The sequence below is a fragment of the Phoca vitulina genome, unplaced genomic scaffold (genome assembly GCF_004348235.1).
Source record: "Phoca vitulina isolate PV1807 unplaced genomic scaffold, GSC_HSeal_1.0 scaffold23, whole genome shotgun sequence".
NCBI lineage: Eukaryota > Metazoa > Chordata > Mammalia > Carnivora > Phocidae > Phoca > Phoca vitulina.
In genome coordinates this window covers 16578057-16605697 of record NW_022589726.1, presented here as the reverse complement: position 1 = coordinate 16605697, position 27641 = coordinate 16578057, and positions in this window count along the sequence as shown.

Genomic DNA, 27641 nt, shown 5'->3' with positions numbered 1-27641 from the left:
ACCTTCTTCAAATGGGACAACTCCAGTACTTTTAGATACTGTGTGAGGGCCTTGGGGGTGGGTGAGTGTGAAGTCCACATCAGGAAATGGGCAGTGGCTCCCTCTGCTGTGTCTCAGGCAAGAGCCCTGTGTCTTGATTCCTGCTGCACAAAATGCTGGGTGTCACCGTACTTTCCACCAAGCCTCCTTGAGAAGAGTCCCTGATTATTTGTCTTCAGAGCAACAGAAATATCACCACCATAACTCATTTTGGAGAAGATCAAAGACTATAGGTTTCTAAGTCTTTCCATTTACTGGAAGACTTATGCTACAACATGAAAGTTTTCATTTGGTCACGGATATACCTTCTTTAATGACAAGGTACAGCAAACAAAAAATTGTTTACTGATGAAGTGGATAAATAAATTTCTCCAGCTCACATGGCCATTAAGGTCTAATGATGTTTTGGGTCTGTGAGTCTGACAAACTCTCTGTGATTTCCAGGTTTGACACATACTATCATTGACTTTGGGCAAATTTCATAAACTTCCAGAACTTCAAAATCTTTATCTGCAAAATGACAGTAATACCTTGCAGGATTTTTGTAACTTTAAATATAATTGCTTTAATCCATATATCATGAGACCTGGCACATATTAGTGTTCAGTAATTGGTAGTCTTTGTCATCATCCTCCTCCTCATCATCAACATCATTCCCCCTACTCGGGTGAGATCTCTATCATGTTGGGCAAGAGGAAAGACAGATTAAGGCAGAGGCAGAGGAATGAGACAAGGTGACCCATGAGGGTGCAAGTAGTACTGGATAATGACTAAAACCATCAAATGGAATCACTGGGTTGCAGTCTGGAGCGTGTGAATCAGCTGGAGCGTGAGTACAACGGGTCCCTAAGCAGAAGCATCAGGGACAGACAAGGGGCAGCTGACACTGTGCCCACAGCTGGCATAATCCAACAAGATTTTCAAGGATAAATGAAAAAAAAAAAGTCAGTCCTGAGAGGGAACACCGCTGAACCATGCTGCCCTGTTTTTGAGCAGCAGCTGCAAACAGGGATAGCAGCTGCAGCTGTTTGCAGAAGCCTGGATTCCCAGGGAAAGTGGGCATCAGGCAAATCAAAAGGGAGGCAGAGACAAGCAAGGAGCAATGCCCTGGGTTCCCAGGATGGCAGATTCCACTGCACAGAAATAAGTGCCTGGGCAGGGCAGGAGATGTGTACGGTGGCAAGGAGAGGGTGTTCTGCATGTGAAATGATGCTCAGTAGTGACAGCAGGCTGATGGATCAGTGGAGGAGCTAGCTCAGGGGTCAAGACCTTCTTAGCCCTTTCTGCCCCTAGATTGCTGCATAAACATGAGCAGATAATGATTATAATAGCTAATATTAATTGACTGCCAACCAGATGCCAGGCAATGGTCTTCATTTTTTACATAAATGAAATAATGTAATTCTTACTAAAACACTATGAAATAAAAGCAGTGCTGGTGTTGTCTGTATTTTACAGATAGAAATTTGAGGCACAGAGGAGGAAAGCAGCTCTACCAGGTCACCTAACAAGGAAGTGACAAATCTGAAATTTAACCTGGGCAGTTTGGCACCTCAGCCTGAATTTTTACCCATCATTCTCTAGTAGTTCTGTCCAATAGAACCGTCTGCAATCACAGAAGTGTTCTGTAATGGGTAGCACTTGAAATATGGACAGTGCAACTGAGGAACTGGATCTTTTATTTAACTAAAAATAAGTTAAATTTAAATGGTTGGTTATGACATAATGGATAGCATAGTTTGATACTGTCTCTCTAGGGACAGATCTCTATGGATTAATTTCTATTCCATCTCAAAATTGTGGGTTTGCACACAAGGATGGAAAAAATTTCCACTATTTCCAAATGCCTGCCCCTACATATGTCATTAATCATTCATGACTCTTTCCTACTGGTCGTTCTTCAGAATCCATCATGAGGGAAGATGCTAGGCTGTCGCTATCAAGAACTTAGACTCTCCAACTGAGGAGGAAATGATAGCCATCTGGGGACTCTAGACTATCTAAGGAAGGTGCCAGGCTTGGACATCAGAGGGAAAGGATGCTGTTACAGAAGACAGCTCTTCCAACAGCACTGCTTTTCTTTCTGCACAGTTGTACCCCCACCCAGTTGCTCTTCACCCACATAACATCTCCCCCAACCCCTAAGTCAAAATTGGTGGGGCTCAACCGCTGTATGCTTAAGATTTTAAGTGGTTTTCTCTAAAGGCCCGATCCAAGTCACTTCTGCTGTCTATCCCCTTGTCAGCAAATATGAATGGAAACAAAGGAACATTTTTTTTCCATTCTAAATATATCGCTGAAGAAGCCCTCTAGCAGGATCTATGGTGCATCTTTGCACACAAGGAAGAGTCACAAGCAGTTCAGAGATGGGGAAACGCTATTTTCTGCAAACACAAGAAAAATAACACTTCCCCAGATATTTCTTGAACCAGAATTTTTATTTGAGCCTTCTGACACTTGAATAACTGACCTTTGGCATCAGCCTAAGCCTCTGGAAACTCCAAGGCCTTATTTGACATATGTTTTCCTACTTGGTTCTTAACTAACCTATTCTCTGTCTGTAGAATGACAGACCTTCCAGTTCCCCTGCCTTCCCTTGCTCTTTTGCCTGCCAAACTCCTACCTGGATTTCAAGATTTAGCTCAAAAATCCTTGTCCTGGAAAGATTTTTTGATTCTTCTCCCAATGCACACATCTTCCAGGCTGGGTGAAGTTCCCTTCCTCAGTGAGCTAATGGCTCCTTTGCTCACGCCCCCAAAACATTCCTCCCCCTTCATTCTGCTGTACTGCTATATTCCTAAATCTGTCTCCCCTGAAGACTGTTAGTTCATCAATAGTAGAGAGATAAATTACAGATCTCTGTCCCTAGTACCTTGCAAAGAGCTTGATATATGGCAAGAGTTTAATAAATATTCATTGAATAGAGTGAAGAATAAATGACTGAGCTAGAAACAAGATCAGACTCGTGTGGCAGAGCAGATCACTGTTACTGACAGACCAACCCTAAGGTCAGGAACAAGGGAGCCCGTTCCCTGGCCAAGCTGACCTTTTCTCTTCTGAACAGAATAATCAAGGACAGACTCTCTCCTCCTCATTCCCTGACACCCCCATAAAATTCCAGTCATTCTGATTTTAGCCTCACATTTGTCTTCCCCCCCACCCCCTTCCAACACAGTTCTAACACACTCGGTTTCTCTCTCCCTCTGCCCCAATTGTTTCTCTTTCTATAGCATCGGAATCTCATTGTCATGCCTGCCCTATTCCCTCCTGACCTCTCAACCGCCCATTGTTAGGTGTCAGGAGGGCCTGGGTGGCAGCTGGGCCCCAGCAGGGCAGACCTGGCGTCCCCAGGACATCCCAGGCAGGTGCTGGAATACTCAACAGCTGGGCCTGATATCGCACCCTCAACCCCTTCTACAGGTTCCTTTCCCCCTCCCACAGGTTCCAGTCCCTTTCTCAGGGGCTGTTAGGGCCTGAATGATCATCAGCATGGCTGGTGTAGGCTTAACTAGAGAAAACAGTTTGACCTTTCCTCTGAAAAAGTTCAGGTCTCTCCTCCTGGCTATTTGCGCTCCTGTGCAAATCTCTTCTCAGTCAGGCGTCCTATGTGCTATTAGCCTATGAACTATTAGCTGAAAGCATCCCTAAATACCAAATTCCAACTCTGAATTTTTGGGTTACCTGTCTCTGCAAAACTCTCACTACCCCATCATCTGAGATGATGGAATGATCCAATTATTCAAAGCTATACTCAACACTACCTCCACAAGACAGCCTCTCTCAATTCCAGCATCTCAGTTGACCTTCATAATTTCATTTCATTTGATCCTCATAATAACTTATTGCAGGGGTATATATCACGCCCATTTTACAGATTAGGAAACTGTGACTCCGTGTTTATTATTTGCTCAACAGGTGGAAGAGCTGAGGCTTGATTTTTATGGCTTTATGTTACATGATCTTTCTAATAAATTTCATTACATATCTAATTAAATCTTATTAATGGAATTGTTCAAGTCTGATGATAACACAGATGTCAGGGACACAGAGTGAATGGAAGAATAGAGAGGTTTAGATTTTAGGAAGAATTTTTCCAATTCTGATAGGGATCACTATCTCCATATGGATAAGGTCAAGGGGAAGAAGAGGGGAAATTATCTACTTAACTGAATTCTGAGCCAGGACAAGGAAACCCTTAATTATATGGGGTTGAGTTAAGTGGAGATCTAAGTAGGGAGAAGGATGTATAGAAAGATCAATTTTTTTATTCCCTCACTTCCTCATTCTAATTCTTCATAACCATGTTTTATCCTTACCTCCAATGACACCAGTACTAATGCCAAGTAATAAGTAATCCTCCTCATCCTTAGAGGAAGAACTTTTCCATTAAATGGAAAGTTTACGCACTTCATTTTGTCCTAACTTCATCTTAGCCCTTAATCCTGCACTATGAAGCCCATAGGTCGTTTTACTTGGCAAAGCTGATACCAAAATGGGTTCAATTCCTGAAATAGGTCTGGTTTATAAGCTCTTAACTCTGAGCCTCTTCAAAGTACTGATTGATGCATATGATTAAGATTGTTAGTCAGGATTCAACCCTTAACTTTGAGTCTTGAGTGGAGACTTAGCATCTTTTTCCTCACCTCTGTTTGTCACCACAGGGTCCTGCGCAATTTTTCGGGGTGTGAGGGATGTGGGAAAAGGAGGTACAGTGAACACCTTACTTTTTTTCTGCTAGAAATCAAGAGGATAGGACATTGAGCATGGGCTCTTGGAACTCTTTTCCAGGTCCCAGCAGAGGATTGTGGGGTCTCCATCCCCCCTGTATATTCATGTTGGCTTGAGGAGACAGCCAAGCAACTAATTAGGTAATTCCTCAATAATTTTTCTCTGGGGAGGACTGCTGCCTCACTCAGGGCTTACACAATTAACTATTCAGATTCCACTCTCAGATTTGAATTGTACCCACAGCTGAGAAATAGACAACTTGTGAGTCCCTGGGGCAAGAGAATAGATTTTGTAAAGATTAGATAATAGCTGGAAGGTAGTGATTCTGGGCAGAAGGAAATATATTCCTATTCCTTGCTCCCCCAGCCAATGCCTCACATCTGCCTTCAGTCTGGAAGGACAGTCCTCATCCTAGATACTTCCCATTCTTGTACCAGTGTATTGTAAGTAAGTGTGTGTTTTTAAATCAAGTTGCATTTTAAATAAACAGTTGATGTATCACTTGAATGACTGCTGTATTAGAAAATTTTTTAAATGCAGATTCTTTCAAAGCAAACTCTCCTTATTTTCCTCTTTTTTCCTTTTTAAAAAGAGTGATTATACCTTGAGATTTTCTTCAAATGAGTCAGACCTGTGTATCTGTAATTACTTTAAATGGCTTTCCAATTTTCAAAAATTCAGTTATCAATAATTATTGATATTAATTGTTTGCAGATCATTTTCCTATGACTCAACATGAATTGCTCTTCTTCAGTGCCAAAGAAGATTAGTCCAATAATAATTGTGCATATTTCTAGAGAAATTCAAGGTGGTATTAAAACTGACTTGTAGCACAAATCTGTACGAGTCCACCAACATAATCTGGATTGGAATTTATCTTTCTAAGCTGTTTCAATGAAACAAACAGCAAATTAACATCTTGCCATGGGTACTAGAATGAAGATCACCAACTTCTAGCTCTACTACCTAACTAGCTTTGGGCAACTCATTTCCTGATTCGTTTAGAAAATAAAAGCATTTCATTAGATGACATCCACAGAAGAGAAATCCTAACCAGTGATATTTACATTTTTGTTGTAGCTTTTTTTTTTGTTGTTGTTGAAAGAAAGTTGAGGAAAAAGACAAATGGGTACATTCTTGTTAAAGGCTGGTATATAAATAAGCAGTTCAGCTAACTTACTGGCCTTTACCTTCTCCTGTCCATCCCTACCCTCTTTTGCTGAGGGTACTCCTACAGAACATTTTGAAAACTACCATGGTAGACTCCAAAGGGCTTAGATCAGTGTTTTGGTTTTAAGGAAATGAATAAAAAGGGAGAGTGGCGCAAGGTATAAAATGAAAATCCATGATTTCATACTGATATAAACAAATGATTGATTATATACAAAGGGACAAAAAAAAAAAAGAGAGAGGAAAACCAAGAAACAGACTCTTAACTATAGAGAACAAACTGCTGGTTAGCAGAGGGGGGTTGGGTAGGGGGAAGGGGGAAATAGATGATGGGGATTAAGGAGGGCACTTGTGATGAGCACTGGATGTTGTATGGAAGTGTTGAATCACTATATTGTACACCTGAAATTAATATAATACGTATGTTCACTAACTGGAATTTAAATAAAAACTTAAAAAAAGAATATATGCATACAGACAGACAAGTATACTATGTAGAATAATTCCAAATAATTTATATGGATACTTTGCTCTCAAGGAGGTGGGGAGTCACTCCTTAAGTGTGGACTGTGCATAGTGACTTGCTTTCAAAGAGTCCCTTGTGGAAAGGGTGAAAAAAAAAAGTCATTCTATCAACCTCCCTTTGATGTGATGTGGTGAAAATGGCACTTTATCATTGTGATCTTCCTACAAAAAAAATAACACCAAAAAAATAACGAGATAAACAGAAGACAAATCCCAATTGAGGGACATTCTACAAAATACCTGGCCAAGGGGCACCTGGGTGGCTCAATCCGTTAAGCATCTGCCTTTGCATGTCAGGTCATGATCCCAGGGCCCTGGGATGGAGCCTGGAGTTGGGAATCCTTGCTCAGCGGGGAGTCTGCTTCTTCCTCTCCCTCTGCCCTTCCCCCTTCCCCTGCTCCTGGTCTCTCTCTCTCACTCTCATGCTCTCTCTCTCAAATAAATTAATAAAATCTTTTAAAAAAACGCCTGGACAAGACTGTGCAAAATAGTCAAAGTGATCATGAATGAGGAACACCTGAGAAACTGTTACAACCAAGAGGAGCTTACAGAGCTATGATGACTAAATATAATGTGGACTCTAGATGAGATTTTAGAACAGAAAAAGGGCAGTATGTGAGAACTGAGGACATCCAAATAAGGTATGGACTGTAGTTGATAATAGTGTATTAATAGGGATGCCTGGGTGGCTCAGTCAGTTAAGCGTCTGCCTTTGGTTCAGTTCATGATCCTGGGGTCCTGGGATCAAGCCCTGCATCAGGCTCCTTGCTCAGTGGGGAGCATCCTTCTCCCTCTGCCTGCTGCACCCCCTGCTTGTGTGCTATCTCTCTCTCTGACAAACAAATAAAATTTAAAAAATCTAAAAACAATAATAATGTATTAATATTGGTTGATTGTGACAAATGTACCATATAATCATAAAAAATGTAAGATTGTTGTAAGATGTTAATAAAAGGAGAAACTGGGTGTGCGATATCTGGAAACTTTTTATACTATCTTCACAATTTTTCTGCAGATTTAAACTTTTGAAATTAGAAGTTTATTTTAAAAAATTAAAAGGAGAGTGGTGAATAATAAAGATTATGGAAACCCAGAAAGTTGTCTGCTCAGGGCAAGGAGCCCTATGCTAGTCTTCCCATCACTGAACGTTTATTACAAGAGGCTGACTCACTGTGCAGCGCCTCCACGGGGAACAATTTGAACGGGGATGTCTTTCCATTATAGGAGGAGGATTTAAGTCAGAGTCATGGAATAACTTCTTAGTTGAAACACCTGAGATATCTTCACCTGAAGACCCCCCTCCAGAGGAGGGATCACTATCTCCATATGGATAAGGTCAAGGGGAAGAATGGGACAAAACTGCTCTTGTAGGTAGTCAGGGAACGATCAGTATTCCAGGGATGGGCAGCTAGTTATACTGGGGTAAATATCCAAGGTTCAAAGAAAAGATTGTAATGCAGTTTCCAGCTGCTTCTTTGCTTCTAAATAACTACTTGCCTGTATCAATAATATCAATTACAGTTTGACTTCTAGCATGCAAGAGATTGCTTCAAATTATCCATGTTAATTAGTATGTAACAAAAACTAATAACAGTGTTTGGTCCTACCAAGCATCTTCGTAGTATTTGGCATTTAGTAGGTGTGCAATGAATACCTGTTGAGTAAATGATAGATTGTAGGGTTAATTTTTAGTTCCATTTGAATATAGTTTTTACTGATGCAGTCCATTCTATTTTCATTTATTTGATGCAATCATCCTCTCTTTCTATTTATTTTATCCTTGTAACAACTCTGAAAGATACGCAATGGAAATGAACATTGAGACCACTATCATCTCTGAGTTCTCCCTGGCACCTGATTTGTCTGGCACATGTCTAACTCTTTTCTGCCCCGGAAGGCAGAGTTTAGTGTATAAGCTGACCAAACCAATAAAATCACTCAAGTGTCAGCTTTTTCTTCCCTTTAAAGATCTTCTTTTTCTAGGACATATAGAAAATGAAGGTAGAAGGTATTACTTCATGTTCTTCTATAATCATCTTCCTGGCAATTATCCCTTAGGATTATATTCTCTCTTCAGTTCATCCCAGTTTTGCAGTGGGCTTCTCTCATTTCATGGCTTGGGACTCATGGACATTACCTGATGCTATTCCTCCAGATTGATATCAGAAAATATACAAATGTGTCACAGACTACACCTTCTGTTACTCATAAACACATTTCTTCTAAAGCCTTAGAGATTTAGGCAAATTAAGAAAACTATAATATTTAAGGAGAAAAAAAGAAATTATCCACTATAAATGAGTGCTCTCATAGGCCATGGAAAGAGTACTTCAAAGCACTTCAACAAATGCTCCTTCTCAATGTTCCTAGTTTCTAAACTTGTTCCTTGCTCTGCTTCTGTCTATGACAGTGCATTATTTTCTTACTTCCCTGCTAGTCCTCTTCCTATCTCAGTAAGGACCTATCTCCTTCACCTACAAGTATACCTTTCCAATTCTATTTTACTGAACCTAGAATAATACCCTTAAGTTTCCATCAAGTAAATTTGTGGAAGTCTTTGATAGTATTCAGGGTAGCACAAGCACTCCAGAGCAAGAATCCTTTGTTTTTCCAGGAGTGTGTATTATGATACACATTTTAATTATTCAGGTTGTCAGCAATTAACTGTTGGATAAGTATGTTATAAGTTGCATATGTATGCAAACGTACACACACACACACACACACACACACACATTTCCTAAGACAAACAAGAATTCTCAGAAAGAGTAGAGGCCGATATCATAAAGAAGAGAATCCATATGTTTTCTGTTTTGAACTGCACTTTCCTGTTTAGATTATCATTAGTTTATCTTGTTTCACCTTCTCAACAAACACAAGACATTTTCAAAGTATACTCTTTTAAGGTCTCCTAGGACTAAGAGGCAGGCCCAATTCTGGATCACATACCTATTAATGGTCTTACTTTAGCTTCAGAATAAAAGATTTTTACAGCTTGTAATGGCTCAGTAAAGTACTTAGCCATGAGTAATCTGCCTTCAACTTGGAGGGCTGGGAGTTGGTGGAATGAGGAATAGGGTTTGGAGTGTCATTCTCCTAGTTGAACATGATTGGTAAGAAAAATCCTGCTGTGTGCCTTTGGATTTTACTTTCTAACTTTGTTGTTATGTGATCTTGGGAAAATTGACTTAATATCTCTGGGTTTTGGTTTCTTAATTATAGAATAAGGATAACAACAATCTTTCAGAACTTTTATGAAAATTAAAAACGATAATGTATTTAGATTAACATGTTTTGTGGGTATAGAAAATGTTTCCCCTGTTTGCTTTCTCCCCATTCTCTTCTCTTCTCTCAGTTAAGACATTGTGGGGAAGGACTAGTTTGTTCACGTAAACAGTTGTGGACAAGTGGGAAATTTATGTTCTTTTTTTTTATTCTGCTACAGTTTTTTTTTTTTCAATTCCCTGTTAGTTTTTTTTTTAAGATTTTATTTATTTATTTGACAGAGACACACAATGAGAGAGGGAACACAAGCAGAGGGAGTGGGAGAGGGAGAAGTAGGCTCCCCGCAGAGCAGGGAGCCCTATGCGGGGCTCAATCCCGGGACCCTGGGATCATGACCTGAGCTGAAGGCAGATGCTTAACAACTGAGCCACCCAGGTGCCCCTCCCTGTTAGTTCTTTTTTTAAAAAATTTTTTATTGTTATGTTATCACCATACGTTACATCATTAGTTTTTGATGTAGTGTTGCATGATTCATTGTTTGTGCATAACACCTAGTGCTCCATGCACAACGTGCTCTCTTTAATACCCATCACCAGGCTATCTCATCCTCCCACCCCCCTCCCCTCAAGAACCCTCAGTTTGTTTTTCGGAGTCCATCGTCTCTCATGGTTCGTCTCCCCCTCCGATTTACCCCCCTTCATTCTACCCCTCCTGCTATCTTTTTTTTTTCTCTTAACATATATTGCATTATTTGTTTCAGAGGTACAGATCTGTGATTCAACAGTTTTGCACAATTCACAGCACTCACCATAGCACATACCCTCTCCAGTGTCTATCACCCAGCCATCCCATCCCTCCCACCCCACCCTCCACTCCAGCAACCCTCAGTTTGTTTCCCGAGATTAAGAATTTCTCATATCAGCGAGGTCATATGATACATGTCTTTCTCTAATTGACTTATTTCGCTTAGCATAACACCCTCCAGTTCTAACCACGTCGTTGCAAATGGTAAGATCTCATTCCTTTTGATGGCTGCATAATATTCCATTGTATATATATACCACTTCTTCTTTATCCATTCATCTGTCGATGGACATCTTGGCTCTTTCCATAGTTTGGCTATAGTGGATATTGCTGCTATAAACATCGGGGTGCACGTACCCCTTCAGATCCCTACATTTGTATCTTTGGGGTAAATACCCAGTAGTGCAATTGCTGGATCATAGGGTAGCTCTATTTTCAACTTTTTGAGGAACCTCCATACTGTTTTGCAGAGTGGCTGCACCAGCTTGCATTCCCACCAACAGTGTAGGAGGGTTCCCCTTTCTCCACATCCCCGCCAACATCTGTCATTTCCTGATTTTTAATTTTAGCCATTCTGACTGGTGTGAGGTGGTATCTCATTAGGTTTTGATTTGGATTTCCCTGATGTCAAGCGATTTTGAGCACTTTTTCATGTGTCTGTTGGCCACTTGGATGTCTTCTTTGGAAAAATGTCTGTTCATGTCTTCTGCCCATTTCTTGATTGGATCATTTGTTCTTTGGGTGTTGAGTTTGATAAGTTCTTTATAGATTTTGGCTACTAGCCCTTTATCTGATATGTCATTTGCAAATATCTTCTCCCATTCTGTCGGTTGTCTTTTGGTTTTGTGGACTGTTTCTTTTGCTGTGCAAAAGCTTTTTATCTTGATGAGATCCCAATAGTTCATTTTTGCCCTTGCTTCCCTTGCCTTTGGCGATGTTTCTAGGAAGAAGTTGCTGTGGCTGAGGTCGAAGAGGTTGCTGCCTGTGTTCTCCTTTAGGATTTTGATGGATCCTGTCTCACATTTAGGTCTTTCAACCATTTGGAGACTATTTTTGTGTGTGGTGTAAGGAAATGCTCCCGTTTCATTCTTCTACATGTGGCTGTCCAATTTTCCCAGCACCATTTGTTCAAGAGACTGTCTTTTTTCCATTGGACATTCTTCCCTGCTTTGTCAAAGATTAGTTGACCATAGAGTTGAGGGTCCATTTAGGGGCTCTCTATTCTGTTCCATTGATCTATGTGTCTGTTTTTGTGCCAGTACCATACTGTCTTGATGATGACAGCTTTGTAATAGAGCTGGAAATCCAGAATTGTGATGCCACCAGCTTTGCTTTTCTTTTTCAACATTCCTCTGGCTATTCGGGGTCTTTTCTGGTTCCATACTAATTTTAGGATTATTTGTTCCATTTCTTTGAAAAAAGTGGATGGTATTTTGATGGGGATTGCATTGAATGTGTAGATTGATCTAGGTAGCATTGACATCTTCACAATATTTGTTCTTCCAATCCATGAGCATGGAACGTTTTTCCATCTCTTTGTGTCTTCCTCAATTTCTTTCATGAATATTTTATAGTTTTCTGAGTACAGATCATTTGCCTCTTTGGTTAGATTTATTCCTAGGTATCTTATGGTTTTGGGTGCAACTGTAAATGGGATTGACTTCTTAATTTCTCTTTCTTCTGTCTTGTTGTTGGTGTATAGGAATGCCACTGATTCCTGTGCATTGATTTTATATCCTGCCACTTTACTGAATTCCTGTATGAGTTCTAGCAGTTTTGGGGTGGAGTCTTTGGGTTTTCCACATAAAGTATCATGTCCTCTGCAAAGAGTGAGAGTTTGACTTCTTCTTCACCGTTTTGGATGCCTTTCATTTCTTTTTGTTGTCTGATTGCTGTGGCTAGGACTTCTAATACTATGTTGAATAACAGTGGTGATAGTGGACATCCCTGCCGCATTCCTGACCTGGGGGAAAGCTCTCAGTTTTTCCCCACTGAGAATGATATTCGCTGTAGGTTTTTCATAGATGGCTTTTATGATATTGAGGTATGTACCCCCTATCCCTATACTCTGAAGAGTTTTGATCAAGAAAGGATGCTGTACTCTGTCAAATGCGTTTTCTGCATCTATTGAGAGGATCATATGATTCTTGTTCTTTTTTTTGTTAATGTATTGTATCACGTTGATTGATTTGCGGATGTTGAACCAACCTTGCAGCCCAGGGATAAATCCCACTTGGTCGTGGTGAATAATCTTTTTAAAGTACTGATGGATCCTATTGGCTAGTATTTTGGTGAGAATTTTTGCATCCATGTTCATCAATGATATTGGTCTGTAATTCTCCTTTTTGATGGGGTCTTTGTCTGGTTTGGGGATCAAGGAAATGTGGCCTCGTAAAACGAGTTTGGAAGTTGTCCTTCCGTTTCTATTTTTTGGAACAGTTTCAGAAGAATAGGTATTAATTCTTCTTGAAATGTTTGGTAGAATTCCCCTGGGAAGCCATCTGGCCCTGGGCTTTGGTTTGTTGGGAGATTTTTGATAACTGCTTCAATTTCCTTAGTGGTTATAGATCTGTTCAGGTTTTCTATTTCTTCCTGGTTCAGTTTTGGTAGTTGATACATCTCTAGGAATGCATCCATTTCTTCCAGGTTATCTAATTTGCTGGCATATAGTTGCTCATAATATGTTCTTATAATTGTTTGTATTTCTTTGGTGTTGGTTGTGATCTCTCCTCTTTCATTCATGATTTTGTTGATTTGGGTCTTTTCTCTTTTCTTTTTGATAAGTCTGGCCAGGGGTTTATCAATCTTGTTAATTCTTTCAAAGAACCAGCTCCTAGTTTCGTTGTTCTGTTCTACTGTTCTTTTGGTTTCTATTTCATTGATTTCTGCTCTGATCTTTATTATTTTTTCTTCTCCTGCTGGGTTTAGGCTTTATTTGCTGTTCTTTCTCTAGCTCCTTTAGGTGTAGGGTTAGGTTGTGTACTTGAGACCTTTCTTGTTTCTTGAGAAAGGCTTGTATTGCTATATACTTTCCTCTTAGGACTGCCTTTGCTGCATCCCAAAGATTTGAAAAGTTGTGTTTTCATTTCCATTGGTTTCCATGAATTTTTTAAATTCTTCTTTAATTTCCTGGTTGACCCATTTGCCGAGTCCAGCTCCAGCCGGGTGGGTCTCTCATAGGAAAGGACGGCGTCGGCGAATGAGGAGATACAGACACAGGGTCAGGTTGCAAGCATCTCCTCCTGACAGCCTCAGAGGAACTTTATTTATATGTTAGGATATTTTTGTTTTTCCAAATCTTAGGTCATTTTCTGGATTACAGCCATAACCTTCTTTCATTTTTCCTTTGTAATATTAACATGACCTTTATTGATTTCTGCTTATTGGCTTTCGCTAAAACTAAAAAACAGTATGCAAAGAGAAAGGTGCTAGACAGAGCGTGACCGTCTTGTTATTTTGTTCTATAGAAACTAATTCTTCGTGGAATTAGTTTCATTATGATTGCTTAGATAGGCGTAACTAAGATGAGTAGTCACTTTATCATGAAACCCCAAAAATATTCCCACAATTATAAAGATTGCCATAAATAAAATGAAAAAGAATAGCAGGAGCCAGCCCAGAAATATTCCCACAATTATAAAGATTTCCATAAACAAAATGAAAGAGAATAGCAGGAGCCAGCTGTGGAGTCTCCTGTTTTCAGGATCGTCCCCCATACTTGGACTTTGTCAAACAGCATGAGTAGCTTGGCTCGCGCCACCCATTCATTCTTTAGTAGGATGCTCTTTAGCCTCCATGTATTTGAGTTCTTTCTGACTTTGCTCTTGTGATTGAGTTCTAGTTTCAAAGCATTGTGGTCTGAAAATAGGCAGGGAATGATCCCAATCTTTTGGTACCGGTTGAGACCTGATTTGTGACCTAGGATGTGATCTACTCTGGAGAATGTTCCATGGGTACTAGAGAAGAATGTGTATTCTGTTGCTTTGGGATGGAATGTTCTGAATGTGTCTGTGAAGTCCATTTGGTCCAGTGTGTCATTTAAAGTCTTTATTTCCTTGTTGATCTTTTGCTTAGATGATCTGTCCATTTCAGTGAGGGGGTTGTTAAAGTCCCCCACTATTACTGTATTGTTGTCAATGTGTTTCTTTGCTTTTGTTATTAATTGCCTTATATAATTGGCTGCTCCCATGTGAGGGGCATAGATATTTACAATTGTTAGATCTTCTTGTTGGATAGACCCTTTAAGTAGGATATAGTGTCCTTCCTCACCTCTTATTACAGTCTTTGGTTTAAAATCTAATTTGTCTGATATAAGGATTGCCACCCCAGCTTTCTTTTGGTGTCCATTAGCATGGTGAATGGTTTTCCACCCCCTCACTTTCAATCTGGGGGTGTCTTTGGGTCTAAAATGAGTCTCTTGCAGACAGCATATCGATGGGTCTTGTTTTTTAATCCAATCCGATAGCCTGTGTCTTTCGATTGGGGCATTTAGCCCATTTACATTCAGGGTAACTATTGAAAGATATGAATTTAGTGCCCTTGTATTGCCTGTAAGGTGACTGTTACTGTATATTGTCTGTGTTCCTTTCTGGTCTTTGTTGCATTTAGGCTCTCTCTTTGCTTAGCGGACCCCTTTCAATATTTCTTGTAGGGCTGGTTTCGTGTTTGCAAATTCCTTTAGTTTTTGTTTGTCCTGGAAGCTTTTTATCTCTCCTTCTATTTTCAATGACAGCTTAGCTGCATATAGTATTCTTGGCTGCATATTTTTCTCATTTAGTGCTCTGAATAGATCATGCCAGTCCTTTCTGGCCTTCCAGGTCTCTGTGGATAGGTCTGTTGCCAATCTAATGTTTCTACCATTGTAGGTTACATATCTCTTCTCCCGAGCTGCTTTCAGGATTTTCTCTTTGTCTCTGAGACTTGTAAGTTTTCCTATTAGATTTTGGGGTGTTGACCTAATTTTATTGATTTTGAGAGGGGTTCTCTGTGCTTCCTGGATTTTGATGCCTGTTTCCTTCCCCAAATTAGGGAAGTTCTCTGCTATAATTTGCTCCAATATACCTTCTGCCCCTCTCTCTCTTCTTTCTGGGATCCCAATTATTCTAATGTTGTTTCGTCTTATGGTATTGCTTATCTCTCGAATTCTGCCCTCGTGATCCAGTAGTTGTTTATCTCTCTTTTTCTCAGCTTCTTTATCTTCCATCATTTGGTCTTCTATATCACTGATTCTCTCTTCTGCCTCATTTATCCTAGCAGTTAGCACCCCCATATTTGATTGCACCTCATTAATAGCCTTTTTGAATTCGACTTGGTTAGATTTTAGTTCTTTTATTTCTCCAGAAAGGGTTTCTCTAATAACTTCCATGATTTTTCAAGCCCAGCTAGTATCTTTAAAGTGATGATTCTGACCTCTAGATCTGACATCGTACTAATGTCCGTATTGAGTAGGTCCCTGGCAGTCGGTACTACCTCTTGTTCTTTTTGTTGAGGTGATTTTTTCCGTCTTGTCATTTTGTCCAGAAGAGAATAGATTAATGAGAGAACAAAATGCTAACAGGGTAACAACGTCCCCAGAAAATATACTCTAAACAAATCAGAAAAGACCTGAAGCCAGGGGAAAAGAAAGGGAATGAAAGGAAAAAGAAAAAGAAAAAAAGAAAAAGAAAAAGATAAAAACAAACAAAAACAGAACAAAACAAAAAAAAAAACAGAATATGATCAAATGTGATCAGGCTGGTGCATAGATCAGTGCCACACACTATATTTTAGGTGTATTTTGGTCTGTTAGAAGAAAGTGCCTCCCAAAATTTAAAGAAAGAAAAACTTATATATGTACAAAAATAAGGGTTGATATGATGAAGGGATGGAATATGACTGTAAAGATGAAAATTATAAAAAATTTTATAAAAGGAATTGATAAGAAGTTGTTTGAAAAAAGAAAGAAGAGGATTTAAAAAAAAAAGAAAAAAAAGGGAGAGAATGTGATCAGTCAGGAGAGTAGAACAAAACCATACACTAGAGATTTAGTGTATGTTTTGATCTGTTAGAAGAAACTATCTAAAATTTTAAAGAGAGAACAACTTATATATATATGCCAAAAATAAGGGTAACTACTATGAAGGGATAGAATATGACTCTAAAAATGAAAAATAAAAATGTTTTTTAAAAAGGGACTGACAAGATGTTGGTTGAAAAAGGGAATAAGAAAAATTAAAAAAAAAGACAGTTAAAAAAAATTAACTTTGAAAGACTAAAGAATCATGGTAAAAAAGCTATGGATTCTACATGCATTATTCCCCTAGCGCTGGCGTTCTGCCGTTCTCATTGATCGGTAAACTTGGTCTCGGCTGGCTGTTCTCGCTGATCTTCTGGGGGAGGGGCCTGTTGCCATGGTTCCCAAATGTCTTTGCTGGAGGCAGAATTGCCCTGCCCTTGTCCGGTCCGGGCTAAGTAATCTGCTCTGGTTTGCTCTCGGGAGCTTTTGTTCCCTGCAAGCTTTCTGTACAGCTTTGGAGGATGATAGTGAAAGTGGCGGCCCCCCAGTCTCCAACCCGGAGGAGCTGAGAACTCGGGGCCCCGCTCCTCAGTGAGCCCCCAGAGAAAAGCCGTCAGTCACTCCCATCTCCCGCCTCCGGCCACACTCCGTGCTCACCCGGCCTGTGACCCAGCGTTTCTCTCTGGCACCCGACCCCGTGTGGAGTCTCCAAACCCAGCAGATCCCTGCGGTGCGCTCCGCACTGCTCCTCCCAGGGGAGGAAGGGGAGTCTCCCCGGATCTGCCGCTTGTTGGGTCCCTGCTGGAGGAGCAGTGGCCCGACTGTGCCGCGGATCACGGTTTATGGCAACCCCGAGCTGAGAGCCCGGGCCTCGGCTCCGTCTCTGCAGCCGGCTTCCCCGCTCCAAAACCTGGGAGCTCTGCCGCACTCAGGCACCCCCGGTCTTTCTGTGACCCCGAGGGTCCCGAGACCACACTGTCCCATGAGGGTTCCACCCCCCCCCCACTTAGCCACTGGAGCGACGTCCCTCAGCGGAGCCAACTTCTAAAAGTTCCGATTTTGTGCTCCGCGGCTCTATCACTTGCCAGAAGCGGCGGATGGAGGCCCCCTCCCCTGCCGCTTATCCTCCTGAATATCACCTCGGATTCACTTCTCCACACATCCTACCTTCCAGAAAGTGGTCGCTTTTCTGTTCAGAGAGTTGTTGCTATTCTTTTCTTCGATCTCCTGTTGAGTTTGTAGGTGTTCAGAATGGTTTGATCCCTATCCAGCTGAATTCCTGAGACCAGATGAAATCCAGGTCTCCTACTCCTCCGCCATCTTGCTCCCCCCTCCCTGTTAGTTCTGAAGGATTTCAGTAAACATAGCTAAAGCTAAAGCTTGGGCCCTCAATCTTTACCCTGGCATCATGGTATTCTATACCCTGTTCCTGGGAATGATTTCCAATTTAAAGGATCTCCTCCCTTCCATGCTTTGTGCAGAGTTCTGAGACAGAACGAATACCTAGAAGCTCTTCTGTTACCAATTACCAACATCACCTTAGAGTGATTTTCAATCTTGATGAGAGACATTAAAAAACTAAATTTTATAAATTATTGTCTAACATGAATGACTTCTAAAATTTATGCTATAGAATCCAATCATAAAAAGTTTATACATAATTGGCTGAATTGAAATTCAGCTGACTGGGCTCTGACTCCTAGATCATGAATTGAGGGGCTCTAGGTAAGGAAATGGCACTGGGAAAGGAGAGAGGTGGCTGCCTTCCTGGCCCCAGGCAAAGGGAGAGAACATGGTGATCTTTAGTTTGTTAACTACAATTTAGTTTGTTAACTACAATGCCAATTGACCACACTACTCTCTGGAGAACTTTGCTACTGATTTGTTTTGCAGAGCTTTTATAGAGTTTATTACACACGACATAAACTATTTCCTATACACTTTTTTGTAGTGGGGGTGGTAATAAATGAGAAGCTTGGGGAAGCATCTAGGTAAGGATGAAAAAAACCCCAATTTTTTAATGAAAGAGCTATAGGCTGCATCTGCCTTCTCAAAGCCAAAAGAAATTCTCTTTCCCTAACTGCTTTGGCAAGGATAGATTCTATTCTTCAGACAGATCTTAAAACTCCTGAGTCTGCAAGTGTGATTTTTTTTTCCCTTGAAGCATATATCAAAACTTGCTCTTTATTTTTATTTTTTAATTTTAATTCCAGCATAGTTAACATGCAGTGTTATATTAGTTTCAGGTGTACAATATAGTGGTTCTGCTCTTTATTTTTAAATCAGCCACTGACTGAATGCTGTAGGCTTTAAGTATACACAAATAACGATCAGTTTCATGATACTAATGAACCATTATCCCCTCTGGCCTACTTCTTCTCTAATTCCCAATAATCCAAATGTCTTACACCTGGTAGGTCTTCATCAAATATTGTTGCTAGGATGATCATGAGATAGCCGGCACAGGTCTAAGCACTATGTTCTCTACAATTCCCCACAAAAGCTGGAAAGAAAGGGGGTGTGGGTGGGGAACAGTGTTCTTTATTTTCCTTTCTTCTTTTAATTAGAAAAAAATTCCAGGAATCGACCTAGCAGAATTCCTTTTATGTTTCATTGGCTAATTTCATTGGATAATCTGCTGGTCCCTGGGCTGGAAGAGAGACTCATTCCTTGTATTTCTACTGTGTCCCCTGAGGCAGCCTCACATGATTAAGAACAAGGGAAATGGGAATTACAACTGGATAGGCACCCAACTACGTCTGCCAGAGTCATAATCAAAATTATGGATAAACTACTGCCTCATAGTTCTGATATGACAGTAATTTCCCCCGGTTAATAATACCCTATCTCCCATAATCATGGGTTTTCCCATGGAGGAACATACTGTTTAGGATCAGGGGACATTTTAGGAGTGAAGAAACAGACACAGAAAAGTTTAGATTATTTGTCAAAGGTTATAGATCTTATGAGTGGGAGAGCTGGGTGTAGACTGAAGGTTCCAGGACTCATCCCATGCAGTCTCTGCGGAGCTTGAGCATCTGTGGGCAGAAGGCAAAAGTCAACAGCAGCAGGAAGGATGCACCAGTTACGAATGGGAGCCTGTAAACTAGGTGTCTTCTCTCAGGTTTACCCGTCTTTTGTTCTCATACTTTGACCGGAATATTTTAATTTGGTAATTTCAATTTGCTTTCCTAGAACATTTATTTCCCTTAAAAAAAGGGTGTGTGTGTGTGTTTATGTGTATGTACATGTGTGCATTTCATGGCAAGAAGTAGGATAAAATGAGAAAGCAAGTAAGCTTTGTACTCCAACAAGTAGTACCATATAAGACATAAATCTAACAGGTCACAAGAGGAGGTGATATCAGGTGTGATTGCTGCTACTGTGAAGCTACATATGTTAAAGTAGGAAGTCTTAAACTTGTTGTTGTGAATATTTTCTGCCAATTAACTGCATCCATTCTATAAAATCAGAAAATTAGATGGGAGTGGTGGTCATTTCTATAGGATCGACTTTGGAGTCCTGTCATCGGATCTAGCATTAGAACCCCAGGGTCTGAATCCTAAATCTGTCATTTACAATTTTTTTTTTAATCTTAAGCATTTTATTTAATACTTCTGGGATTCAGTTTTCTCATCTGTAAAATAGGTACAATAATAGTACCTCCCTCAAACAGCTATTATGATGCTTAAATAGACGAATGTATGTAACAGATAGTTGGTGGTGATGAGCGAAGTAAAGGAGAATTTCTCCTGATTCTACTGGAATCTTAGAAAGTCATTATAAAATCCTTTATTTTGACTCAATTTGGAACTTAGCTAGTGTGTGTATGTGTATATACATCATGCTTGTTCTTTCTGTTGTAAAATGAATAATCTTTTGAAGTCTACCCTATGGTCATACACGTATTCCTACTTACTGGTCCCTAAATAAGCAGTCCTGCATACCTTCCATGGTCTTACCTTTACCTTCACTTAATCTTATAGGTCTTTCTGGATTCTTAGCCATTTTTTCCCACTAATCTGATACTTTCTCTGGATTTTTTTATATCAAGTTACAAAATCTCATGCTCTTTCTACCCCTCATATGTAGAAGATGGAAACCTACAGCATTGATGCGAGTTTTAGGGATAACTTGGGGAACCTGGTATTCTCATTTAGGATTATACAATGGTGTTTCTTTAAGACCCTCCTGATCCTTGTTTATTTCTTTATTTTGTTTGTTTTTCTGTTCTTATAATATTTAGCACTTTGAAACATTTGTATTTGGAAATATTCTCATTTCCTGTCTCCTTTCCTGTATATTTGAAGTTTAATAGACTAACACAGCCTTTGTATACATAGATATCTAATGGAGTTACAAAATTCTCCTCCCACATTCTCCTAAAATTAAATTCCTCTCAGTCACTTGGAAACCCAATGGAGAGGGAAAGTTGGATCATCCAAAGGAACTAGATTAGGGAAAACAGAACAGAAGGCTGCATACTCATATTGCCTTTAGACTCCAACATCATGCCTACGCCTTCAGCTGGGAGGCAGCAGCATGGACATCAACAATTGTGCTTCCCAGGGCCTCCAGCTTCCACAGAACAAAGTCATTGATAAAGGAGGGCATCCCCTACTCCTGCGCACTGTGCCCATTTTATACTCAGGACTCCTTCAGCTTATTTCCAAATCTTAGTCTAGCATCTGAACTCTCTGTGAGGCAAACAACTTGATGTCTATTCAAGACTGCATTTAATATTTTAATTTTGTGTGTGTGTATGCTCTGTCCTCACCAAACCCTTAGTGATCAGGGTTTGGAACAGCTTGTGTACATAGGTCCCTCCACTTGTAGAATGAAATTCACTCTGCAAGATAGTAATGAGGAGTTGTTGTGACCTATTTAGCATTTAATCTCTTTCCTTGGATTAAAGTGAAGGCAGACATATGATTTATTATTATTATTTTTTATATCTCTGTATCTCTCTGGGTTTAGCACAAAGTCTGGTGCAGAGAAATAATATGTAGTTTTTGAGTTCAGTAGATGATTGGTTAAGTGGGCTCTTAGGCATTGCCCATGTAGGCTAAGTGGAGAAACTTGGCCTAAATTCTAAAAATTCTGTCATAGTTTATACCCGCTATAACTTATGCAACACTGTATTTTAATGGAAAATAGCCAAGCCAGGACTTAAGTCGATGCCTGATGGATAGTAGATATTTAATAAATATTTGTTCAGTAAATGAAAAACTTCAACTTCAATCAGTCCCAAAACTTCAATCAATCACTAGTTTGGTTTGCACAACGAATTATAAACCCAAAGTAGGGGAAATGAAGTGAGCTGCAGCAAATGTGCTGAGGAGGTTGTCAAAGCAAAAACTGCATTAGACTGAATTAAAGACAAGGAAGATTTTATCCAAGGCTATTGCAGTAGAGGAGAGATGCCAGACCGCCACCTGAACTAAGGTGGGAGGATTTTTTAAGACAAAGGGTGGGAGGGTTTTTTAAACACTGGAGTGATTTAGTAGAAAAGTATGGGCAGGCATTAAGCAAATCATCTGTTTGCTAATTAGCTTTATCCATAGTAAAAATAAGCTTCTCATATCCCTAAGAAAGTAGGTAGTTTTGCAACTTGGAGCAAGCAAGGTTCCCATTGAAGTTAGGCTCCTACTTTCCTACAGAAACTGGGAAATAGAGGTGTTATCTTCCTTGATGACTACATTTCAAAGAGATGGTCCCCACATCCTTAAGAAATATAGTTCTAAATTGTAAAACTAGGCCTTCAAACATATTTACATCTCAAAGGGCAGAGAAAGAATTTATGATTACAAGTTTTCTAAAGGAAATGCTCTAAGTAATGGGAGATCAAGGACCTAGAGTCAGGAAGAAGCCTGTCTAAACTTTAGCTAAGCTGAAGGGAACATTAATGCCATCCTGGTCAAGGCCTCAGATAACCCATGACTTAGTGGAATTTGCCCTGTTTTGAGTGTCTGTCCTGCTGGCTTTTAGACACAGCTCCTTTTTGTAGTCATTTGTAGCTCTGGCCATGTCATTTACCCTTTCTAAGCATCCTTTAGCACAGACAAAATAATCGTCACTGTTCCGGCTCCTTCACAGATCTATTGTGAGGATCTAATCTCACCAGATCAGAGCATACTTTGTAAATTAAGGTGTTACCATGTTATACTGGGAGAATTATTCTATTTTCTTAAGATTTGGGAACTCTGTGGCTCTATCTCAGACCCTTCAAGTGCATTTTCTGCATCCTGGGAGCTTCTATCTGAACCTTTGCCTGTGTCACTCATGAATCAGAGAAGTCACCTTGAGATCTCCTTGTCCAGCCTCATAATTTTATATGAGGAGACCAAGTTCTTTCATAAGGAAGGAACTTGCCCTTGGCCATACCTAAGTCAGTGGCAGAACCTAGGACTCCTGACCCTATTCCCTACACAATAATGCATAAAATATTCACTGAAAAACCAAGTCTTCCCCCTGAGGAGCAGCTCTGAATGTCCCCTGTCCAGGGAGCCACCTTTAAGAGTTCTATTTATATTACCCTCCACTCTTCCTCTGATTGCTGCTTTGACAGAACTGTGTTGAATTGTTTCTGTTGCCAATTATCCAAGGTTCTCTTTTCTATGTCTCTGTGTCCTCTGGGGCCTTGGACATCCAGACACAGGGCAGATTGTCTGGCCACACAGAAAAGGGATTGCTTTTCTGGGCTCTTTGTACACTGATCTCTGCTTACCTGCCATGGTTTTTCCCTTCATCTCACAGATAAGAGTGAAGATTTGATGATTTGGAGGCCCTGCTGAGAGAACTGTAGCAATCTGGGCAGGGTGACCCCGAACTTGATCCCGATAGGCCCCTCAGGCTAATCCCTACCTCGTCTTTCCCCAGCCCCCCTCTCAGGAGGTCAGGCAGTGAGGTTGCTGACGTTGGTGTGGGGGTGGGAGCAGGATTTTGAGCTCCCCTCTCTGTCAGCTGGTGTCTGTTTTCACGACAGATGGTGGGTGGTGACGTGGCTCTATTGTCCTCCCTTGCCTGCCCTGGAGGGAGATTTCCTTTGCCAGCAAACGTGTTATACTTCCAGAGGAAATAGCATCTGCTTCTGAGGACAGGTCCAGAAGGCATCACTACTCTCTCTCTTGCATCCTTTGGCCTGAAAGCAACTCTTTACTCCTTTAAATCCCAAAGAGTAACCTGTTGTTCTCAGTCAGTTCTAAGGGCTACAGCCTAGGAACAATCTTTTTAAAACTTCCAAAGCAGTCACTAAAGTTAGATACGAGGATGAACATTTTTTATGTAAGCGTTTGTAGATATGATTTGATGAGCTCAAAAAGTTGAAATTGGTTGATAATGAAACCATGCTCATCTTTTCTGAAATCCTCTCTTCTCTGTTCTAATACTGTGATAATTTCTCCTAAGATTGTTCAGTAGCATTTTTAATTTTAGATAGTAGAAAATGGGTAATACTTTATGGATGGCTTCAGAGAGCTCAGGGGTGCTTCAATTTTAGCATACATAAGAACTGCTTGATTTGTGCTTGTATTGGGGATGAGGGGAAGGATGGGAGAGCTTGCTAAGATGCAGATTTTAGGGCTATATCAGTGGATTCTCATTTAGTAAGCATGGCTACTCTTGAATATGCATTTTTTGGTAAGAACTCCAGTGATGGTAAACTCAAAAAATATTTCCTAGGGTTTCAGACTGAGGCTATTCATTTAGCAGACTAAAAAATATTTGCAGGGAGAATAAAATGGACAGAATTTTGGAAGACTTGTTAATGGAGGACCGAGGAAGGAGGGAAGAATCACATAGTTAAATGAGAGAAGAAAGGGAGGGATTTTGTGAATTGAAGAGCTCAACTACTTGTGAAAAAAGGAAGTCCTGCAGACCCCAAGGTGAAGGATGAGGCAGAGGAACTTGGCAGTCCTCATCTAATGGGACAGTACCTAGGATACAAAGTCACGTCAAAATAATATTATTAAATTTTTCTTTGGATTGAACTGAAACAAAATGAAAACACTCATCTGGTTTATGGAAGCTGTTGAACTTAGAGCCTAAAATGTGAAAGTCTACTTGAGGACCATGTAGGTTGAAGGGCTTTGTGATACCTCTGCTCATATGCAGCTATGGAATAACATTAGTAATAGTAATAATTTATATTTATAGAGTAGCATAGTAGTTAGAATAACAGTTTAGTTACTATAGCAAATAAATTCTAAATAGTTGTGGCTTAAACAAGATAAAAGTTTATTTCTTGCTTATAACAAGTCTAGAAAGTATGACCAGGAGTAGTAGGGTAACTACGCAGTTATCAGGGACTAAGGATCCTTTTTTTTTTTTTTCTGTCCTAAACATGCAGTTTTTATTGATCTCTAAGATGGTTGCTCTTGCTTCCACCAACAGTCACATTCCAGCCAGAAGGAAGGATAGTGATGGGGGGAGGTGGGTGTGGGTAAAGAGAGGAAAAAGTGGGCACAGGATTTCTCTTAAAGAATATGATCTGTAAATTACCATATAGTGATGACTGAACTTAGTCACATAGCCATTAATAGCTGTGAGGGATGCTGAGAAACCGTATGCTCAACTTCACCTTATATTCTAGGTGAGAGCAGAAAAACACATGCTGATGAATCTCAATGGTCTTTTCTACAAACAGGTTACAGTTCAAAGCCTAACACATGAATCATATCTTATTCTCAGTTTTCCTTTACAGATGAGAAAACTAGACATTATGAGGCACAAATGGCCAACCTTGACTTTGAACTCAGGTCTTTTGAGTACAAATTTCCTATTCTTTCTACTATGTTGGGAAGTTTTCCATTAAAACAATGTGAAGATGGAACTCTCCTCATCTTTCTGATTATATCCAGTAACTAAATACAACTCATGTCCCTCCAGACACATTCTAATTTAGGCAACCCGCTTTTACTCTCCTCCCACCATGCCCCATACCGACATCTCTCTAGACATGCTTGGAGAGAGATTTCTAGGTCTCTCACTTTGAGCTCAACAGCTGCCAGGGACCAGAGCCTATATTTTGTGGTTATTTTAATACAGGTTCTGGGAGCAGCCTCTCAGTTTAATCCTTGGCAGATAAACTCACAGTAGAGAGATTGGGAGTTATTTACGAAGACTTGCTGGCTGTAGGAGATTGGGCAGTTGTTAATCTTTTCAGCTGAGGTTGAGGGAGCCCATTTTAATCAGAATTTGTACAGGAATAATCCTTTCTTTAAATTCTGGCCCAATCCCTCCAGTAATTGCAATCAGGACAGTGCTCTTTGGAAGACAGTGCGTTAATATGCAGTTTAAAGGGATGAAATGGGCAGACTGAAATAGCCCCAGAAAAGGACCCAACAAGAATTCTGAACAACACTCTCGCATAACATAAGTCTTTCATAGATGTCCTTCCATCTGTGTCTAGGGAAGACTTATTTGAAGTTATCCCACATGTGACCCTGGGAAATAACAAAATAAAGACTATCGTGACTCTAGAAAATTTTACTCTAAGAAACAACATATAAAAGAAGCAAAGATGATTTTTAAACAAGTTTATAGAGGGGACTTCTTATGATAGAACCACTGAGTAAATACATAATTATGTTTGTGTGGGGAAGAGGGTATCACTCAACTGTAAGGCAAGAGACCGTGTATGTTAGTTTGGGATCCTTGAGAAGCAGATGCCAAGATATGATTAAACAAGAAAAAGATTTTGAAGGGAGAAATGCCTATGAAGGATAAAGGAGAGGGAACATGAGGAGGAAGGGGAATTCCTCAGACCAGGGAAAGAGAGGGGAAAGAAGTAGGATCGTGCAGGAAGAGATTCAGACTGCAGCACAGTCCAGGACCAGTTTCGGCCATGTCAGTGGTAAGTCTCTGAGCCAAAATTGTCTGTTGGAGGAGTCCTGCACATTGTAGGACTTGTGCTGTGCTTAGTCATTAACTGGGAGCACCACAGAGATGTCGCAGGCACAGTGGTGGATCTAGAGGGGTGAAAGCTGGGGCTGTTAGTCAACTGTGCTCCTTGCAGTAGGCTCTCCTCCAGAAGATCTCAGTTAGCGCATATCCGTGGCCATGATACCTGGGTTCTCCGTTACTTGACTTTGGGGAATATCTTTTTTTTCCCTGTGCTTTGGTTTTCTCATTTATAAAACAAAATGGCTATGGCTAGATGATCTCTAGGTTCTGTGCATCTCTTTCAATCTCTGATTTTACAGTCTCAGCCTTTAATCCCTAAAGGGCGGATGTGCGTGTGTTGGACAGGGGCATGAGTCAGGGGAAGACTGGAGGGGAGAGAAATGTGTTAGCGGCTGGGAAGAAAAACAGGTCATTCAGTCAGGTGCCTTCTTCCTGTTCAAGCCCTCCTCCTTTTCTGTTCTCTGTGCTCCAACCTGGGCCGATGGCTGGCCTGGCCACAGCTTCAGCCTAATCTAATCTAATCTATCAGAGAGGTAATGAACTATAAAAGTGTGGATTCAATTACAATTAGAGGGGAGTTTTGTGTTGGCTGGAGTCTGGTGCTAGCCAGAGAATAGAGAAACTCACGCTAGGTTGAAAGGCCCCATCTGTGCTAGCAATGTCTGCTGTTAGGGGCCCGGCAAAACCTTACTGAACACAATGTGGAAAGAACAGTACCCATACCAATGATTTTTTCTTTTTTTTCAGAAAAAAAGTATTCGCTTTTTAGATTTCGTCTTTTTTTTTCAGGACTGGGCCAAAGGGAAGATATTTTTCTTTGATTTTCTTACCCTCATTTCTTGGGTAAAGCCCAGGTGTCCCCAGAGTCTTTACGACTCTGACTTTTTCTTCTCTATCCAAGACTCCTGAATCCTCACCTTTCAACCCTCCTCCCTTCTCTTCCTAAAGGGTACAGACTTAGTCAATGGAGTAGCCTGTCCTTTGGATTTCAAGAAAGAGTGTTCTGTTGGAACCCCTACAAATTCTGCCAAAGAGCTTCAGGACTTTCTTTCTTCTTTTATCCCTGTGGTCCAAAATTGTACCAATCTTTCCAAGTCCAGCTTTCTGGCACTTCCTAAGAATGCACCCTCAGAAGACTCAGAGAGATATGATCTGTTTTTCTCTCCTAAACCTCCATTATACTTTGTAACTCTCCCAGGGAAATCTGTCATGTTTTGCCTTGCATTAGAGACATTTGCACACATGTTTTCTG